Source organism: Octodon degus, unplaced genomic scaffold (assembly GCF_000260255.1).
Source record: "Octodon degus isolate 3935 unplaced genomic scaffold, OctDeg1.0 scaffold00053, whole genome shotgun sequence".
NCBI lineage: Eukaryota > Metazoa > Chordata > Mammalia > Rodentia > Octodontidae > Octodon > Octodon degus.
Window position 1 is genome coordinate 11,295,402 of NW_004524629.1, and position 6,390 is coordinate 11,301,791.

At 39.7% G+C, this 6,390-nt stretch overlaps 1 non-coding gene across 1 annotated transcript; it reads right to left on the reverse strand.

Annotated features, from left to right (window-relative positions):
• Positions 1-1,460: 1,460 nt before the first annotated feature.
• LOC111817291 lies at positions 1,461-1,621 on the reverse strand. Its single transcript, XR_002821529.1, has one exon. It is a non-coding gene; the product is annotated as a U1 spliceosomal RNA (small nuclear RNA).
• Positions 1,622-6,390: the final 4,769 nt, after the last annotated feature.

Here is a 6,390-nt window from a genome sequence, read left to right on the forward strand (position 1 = left end):
TCAAGTACCTTGAAGTCCTCATTATTTTTCCAAATGAAAAATTATTTTCATTGACTTGTAAATTCAATGAAATTACTTTTTTCAACTGTCATCACATAACAGAACTTATCTCAGGTAATCAAGACAGCTTCATCTTGGATAAATCAAATATAGATTCTCTCAAAATCTATATAATGTTTCCAAATTATTCAGAAGTATCTTTTTGTTGGTGGGATTAGAGTTTATTTTATTATCAGTACTTTAGTGTAAGATTTACTGCCAGAAACTAAGGTCATGAATTTCTTTCTGATACTCACTCCCAACACCTTTCAGAGTCAATATACAAAGAAAATGAACCCCTAGTAGATGTACAAAGACGTAAGGGAAGATGAGAAGATAGGAAGAAGCAGAAATACAGTAATTATAAAAAGGAAAAAAAACAGTAATTGTCAGAATTTGACCATTGTAGCATGTAACTTTGCTTGTAAGTAAATTAAAATTGCGTAAACTCACTGCATTTGCATATATAGTTCAGTTTGGGCATTTTCATGGCTTCTTACAGACTCATTCTCTTGTGTATTTCTCAAGCTTTAAAATGAATGTACCCGTTTATCTTGTCACTTCAACAATTTCATTTGAAGGGGCTTTTAACTGATGTCAGAAAGGAAACTGCTGCTATTTGTAAAGAGAATTTGAGGGAGGCAGTTGGAAGCTAGAGATATGCCTTTCTTGTCAGCTTCCCCAAATGGAAAACATTCTTCTCCATTTGGAGAAATGGAAATGTAAAATATGCTCAAGGGTTCATAATGCAAATTTGAACTACGGTCCATCTACCGCTGGTGGGTGCTCTGTCCATGGTTATGTCTGGTCGGAGGTCAGAGAATTAGACTCTTTGAGGTAGGCTGAATCATAGAAATTACTTCACTAAAAGCTGAGCATGGTGGAGCATGCCTGTAACGTCAGCTAAAATTATGTAATAAAACTGGGACAAGTGATTTCAGCCCATGAAATTAGAAGTGCCTGGCATGCTCAAGTTCAGATTCTCAGGGGCACAAGCATGCTCCGAATTCAGGATATTGGAGCAGAATGTCGCTTCGCTGTAGGTCCTTTGGGTTGGGTATTTTTTTACACACATAGTTCTTTTATCCCAGTCCTGAGAGTCCAGTGCTGAAAGGATTATAGAGACTTTGCATTGCCTGAACTTGAGCACAAGTTTTCAGAACTGTCACTGAATTCATTGTAAAATAAAGAGGGAAAGGACGATTATATGATCTATAAAGTCCCTATATGCCTCTGATAGTAAAGGAATATATCTGCTAGGATTAGAAGTGGTGCATACACAGTAGGTGAACCGCATGCACTGTGATATTTTTCTCACAAAATAATGAATATGGCAGTTAGCCTGGGCTGGCTAGAAAGTCCCCAGTGCCAGCAGGGAGCAATACTCCAAAACTTATGCTCAGCAAATGACTTTTTTTTTTCAAGGAGAAGCTCAAATGCAGTCCCCTACTACACAAAATTATGCAGTCAAGTTTCCTGATTTTGGAGAAATCACAGGGGTTGGTACATCTGGAAGCAATGGATGAGACTCAACCTGAAAAAACAGCTTCGCGATCATAGTGTCTCCCCTGTCAGTGAGTAGAGCAAATGACATTTGTTTTCATGCTTTTCACCTGTGATTGCAAGATGGCAGCTCTGCCTCCCACAGCTACATCTCAACTGAAAGAAGGCCCCAAAGTGTGCTGGAGATGAACACACCTCTGTTGCAACTCATCTGAGCACCACAAATGCTTGTGTCTGAACATCCCCAACTGTGCCACATAGCCACCCACAAGTGAAAGAGAGGTTAAAAACTACATATGAAGTTGGATATGTTGCAACCCATATACATATTTATAAGTAAGCGAAGGAGAGATATTGGGCAATCACTTGAAAAGGGATTAAGACTCTATACTCCTTACCATTTAATTGCCTTTAAGTAATGTATCTTTTAAGTTACTGAGAACAGACAAAAATCACCTAAATATTTTGTGAAGAATTCTTGTAACTTAGAGACCTGTTAGCCTCAGTTAAGAATGGTGGCTCTCTAATGTTAATGCTCTAACCATCACACATGTCCCTTACTCATACACTTAGTCTCTCTCTAAATCAAAATTGTTTTCCTTTGTATTCTTTTATGTTGGTTCACTCATCACTCTCCTTTCTTTCTCTTATTACAGCCATTCTTACCTGATAAACTGATTAGCAGTAGTTGTCAATAATTTGTAAAACTTATAAAAATTTTATAACTTCTTTATAGCCACATTCCAATTATCTAGTAGGATGTCTTTTATTCAAGACATGCTCCTTTAAATCTATAATCACCTTTCTAAGATAGAAGTCATTAAATTATAAATTTGTAAAGACTATAATTTTTTCATTACCTACTGGGTTTTTTCTCTTCCACCTTTTCTTATGTTCTTCACTCACATGAAAAGTTAAGTGCTCATTTCTATGCTTTATGCCCTTTTGTATAAGAATAACATATATATATATATATATATATATTTTGCTTCCTATTGGTCACACTGTACCTCCCTCAAGAGTGGGCAGAGTACCTCTCCCTTCCCCAAGTGACTTTGAATTAAACCACATACATGGCTCTTACCATTGGAATTTTGGTGAAAGGGAGAATGCTTTTGTGCCCACACACTGTACTCATTCACTAAGGAAATGTCCCCAGACAGCTGCTCACCCAAAGTGCCAGTAGAGATTGTCACAAGTTCAGCTGAAGCCTGAAACTGAAACCAGCTCCCCAATGTAACTTAAATAAATCATATGAACTTTATTTCACTACTAATATTTTTGGATCATTGGTCACACCTTATCACTGTGACAATACCTGACTAATTCAATTTGCTGGGGGAAATATGACTATTTTACAGTGTTCATGGGTGGAATTACTGATCAAGAAATGCTGGTAGATGACTGCATGGTGTGTATCCTTTAAGATCTGTAGCAATTCCAAATTGTTTCTCAAGATTTCTGTAAATTCTAGGGCTTATCCTAGAAGCAAACACAGGGACAAGTGAAAAAGGGATGTCTGTCGCTGAAGGGAACAATTGCCCAGATTTTGTGAATTCTGCTGCTTTGATTGATGTAACTTCCCAGGTTTATGCATCTGTTTTCCTGGTAAATGAGATTCCTATGCCCTACTCAGCAAACAAAATTTAAGTGTACAAACGTAGTAATGTTTTGCAGAAAATGTGAGTGGCCTTGAAAGAAAGGTGCTATGGAAATTTGAGACATAACAATCATGAATAATTCACCACAGTACTTAGCTCCCAGCAAAGGGCAGTTGAGGACTCAGAGGGAAATTGGCGATGCTTTCTTCTCTATAATTGACAAGTGTACCTTGGAACAAACAGAAGCATCTTTTCTATTAGCCTAGGTCCTGGAAGGACTTCTGAGTAAACAACAAAAGCCACCTCAGCCCTGGCTCTTCGCCACATGTGGCAGGAGGCCCCAGAGGGACAAATTCATCTTCAGTTCCAGTGTGGTCCAGCAGGGCCCAAACAGTCCATTACCAGCAGGAGCCTGGGAAGAGCTGGAAAAGAAAAGTTTCCTCAGGAAGCCCACATTGGCTGCCTGTGCTGGTGGCATGAGGAAATCCTGAGAGACCCCCTCCAGTCCTTGTCACTACAGTTTCTCTACCCAAAGTAAAATAAACGAGACAGCTGCTGCATCTGGTCACCCTCAGAGGGGCACGGCTGCAGCTGGCTTTTCTCCCACAGGGCTCTGCAGTTATTCTGTGCCTACTCTGGCACCTAGACAGCTGGCAGCTTTTCCTAAGAACTTCTTAGAATTCTCTTTTTTGTGCTCTGAAACTTGCTGCTGATTGTAATTATCCAGTGACCAGTGGAATCTACAGCCAGGAAATATATGTGGCTCAGTCAGTCCTCTGCAAGCACTAGCTCCCCTCCAGTGAGACGCAGCTTATCTGGGGAAGGAGACATGCCAGGGAGCAAGAGCACTTCTTGAGAGATTGCCTTGTACCCTTTTTTTTTTTTTCTTAAACAGTGTAGAAAAAAAAATGGAGCCTTTTTTCTTTTCTCATTACAGAGAAGTCAGTTTTCTTTGGCTCCTAAATTATGGACACTTTCCACGCAGGGGAGGAGAGCCATACTCCTTGTTTCTAAGTAAACCTGAGTCACTCAGATGAGGAATAGGTTTTGGCATATTCATAATCTAGGTGAGAGTTCACAAACTCAGCATTTTCAGTGGAGTACTAAACACTGGAAGTGAGCGACGCTGACCTGATGAGATGAACCCTGGCTAACCCAGACAACCGGAAGTGATGAGTCTGGGGAGGCGAAGGAGTTTGAGCGCTGCTGGAGGGTGGTTCATGCTATTCAGTTTCATCTGGCTGCTGTCTGGGAATACAAACCTCTATTCTGGAGAGGAGCAATCACCGGCACAGCACTCAAAAAGCTTGAAGGCGCAACTTTCCTTCGCATGTGGGGACAAAAATAAGCCTCCCAGGGTTCTTATGGAAGCATTACAAAGAAAAAAGTAGAATGGTTAGTGTTGGATGGTTCCAGAAAGATTGGCCATTTAAGAAATGAACCAAAATCTAATAATTCCATCTAATAAATTGTTTTGATTTGTGCCAAATTGTTGGGGAATGCTATTAGTAGAATTTTCAACAATGAAAGTTGCTATTCTAAGACATGTACGTGGTATGAGTTTTGAGTTGTTCTGATCAATGGGAATTATGAAAAGAAGGCAGTAGGGCACTGGTAGGCTAATGGAAAAAAACAGGTGGCCGAAATGACATTTCATAAGTGAGTTTGCAGAATGAGTGAGAGGAGAAATCTCTTATCAGATCGGGGCCCTTTTGTTTTGTAAGGATGGTTGAGAGCAAAGTTGTAGGAGATATGGATGGATTCTTGGTGAAAAGAGGACAGAGTTCATAGCTCCAAGTTAAATTTCCTGCTTGGTCTTGGATATTTGCTTAGAGAATCAGATGTTTTCCTTACTGTAGAATTAAGTATATGAAATAAATTTACTGAGAAAAGCAATCAAGAAACAGATCTAGAAAGGATCATAGACAGGAAGTAAAGACTGGTATGCAACATCTATAATGCAAGATTTTTAATGTAATTAATTTGGTTTCTATTAGAGAACTGTTTTTATTGATTTGTGCATGCACGTGTGTGTACACATGCCAGCAGCTGTAACAGGCCTCAGAAACCAGACTGACCAGTTTTATTAGAAGCTAATTTATTTAAAAATCATTGGGTAACTAACAAAATCATCATAAATCCCACAGAGTTTTGGAGGGAGTAAAAGGAAGTATATCACAGCCAAGATCCTACCATGACAGCACCAGCCCAAGATCTACTGGGGCAGGAGCTCATAGTCACACTGCTGGGACAGGAGCTCACAATCCCCAGCACCACCAAGAAGTCTTTGCATGTAGCCTACGCTGTGTTTCACTTCCTAAAGATTTAGTGTGATTGGAAGCACAACCTAACTGGTTAAGTTGAAGGTGATTCTCGATATCTTAACTTCTTTTTGTGATGTAAGTGAGAGCAACTCCCAACCTGCTAGATGTTCAGTTCAAGTTCGGGTTCTCCAAAAGCAAAGAATAAATTTTAGGAACAATGGAGGTTAAGAGCAGGGTATATTTACTGGGAGCGGAAAGCTTCTGTCTGAGAGAGACAGAAGGGGCCATGAATGGGTTGCCGAGGATCCCACTCTTTCTAGGGATTTTCATAGAGCAAATCCACAATATGAGGTGAGTTCAAGGTAGAAAACATGTGGATAGGACAGGTGGGCATGAGGTGGTACAAAACTGTGGTCACCCAATAAGATTATGCATCTAATTGCTTAGGGAAAATTGATTAAATCAGAATCAAATTGAGGAGCAAGTCACTTAGCAAGTGGGCATGCACACAGAACAGGGGCTTCTCCTGTAGGGCTTTGGGTTAGAAACTCTTTCTGGTTTTTTCAAGGTGATTGATATCTATTTAGAATATCAGTCTCTAACTTTTATCCTGGGGAAATGTGTGGGTGTATTCCTATTATCTTTTATCTTGAAGTCTGGCCCTCAGAAACTGTAGCTGTCTCTCCCACAGTTGTAAGGTATCTCCTCTTCTACACTGGCTCATTCGAAGGCCTAACTATAATCTGAGTGCCTATAATATTTTATCTAACATAGTAGCATATAACATTTGGATTCAAGAATGGCAAGGGACTTCTCATAGGAAATTAAGATTTAGCAAATCTGGAGAGATAGAAAGTGGATAATTACTTTCCAAGGGCTAGTGAAGGATGGTATTGGGACTAAATGCAAATAGGCACATGGTTTCTTTCTGGGGGTAAGACACATATGTTCTGGAATTAACTAGTAGTGATGGGTGTGTAACA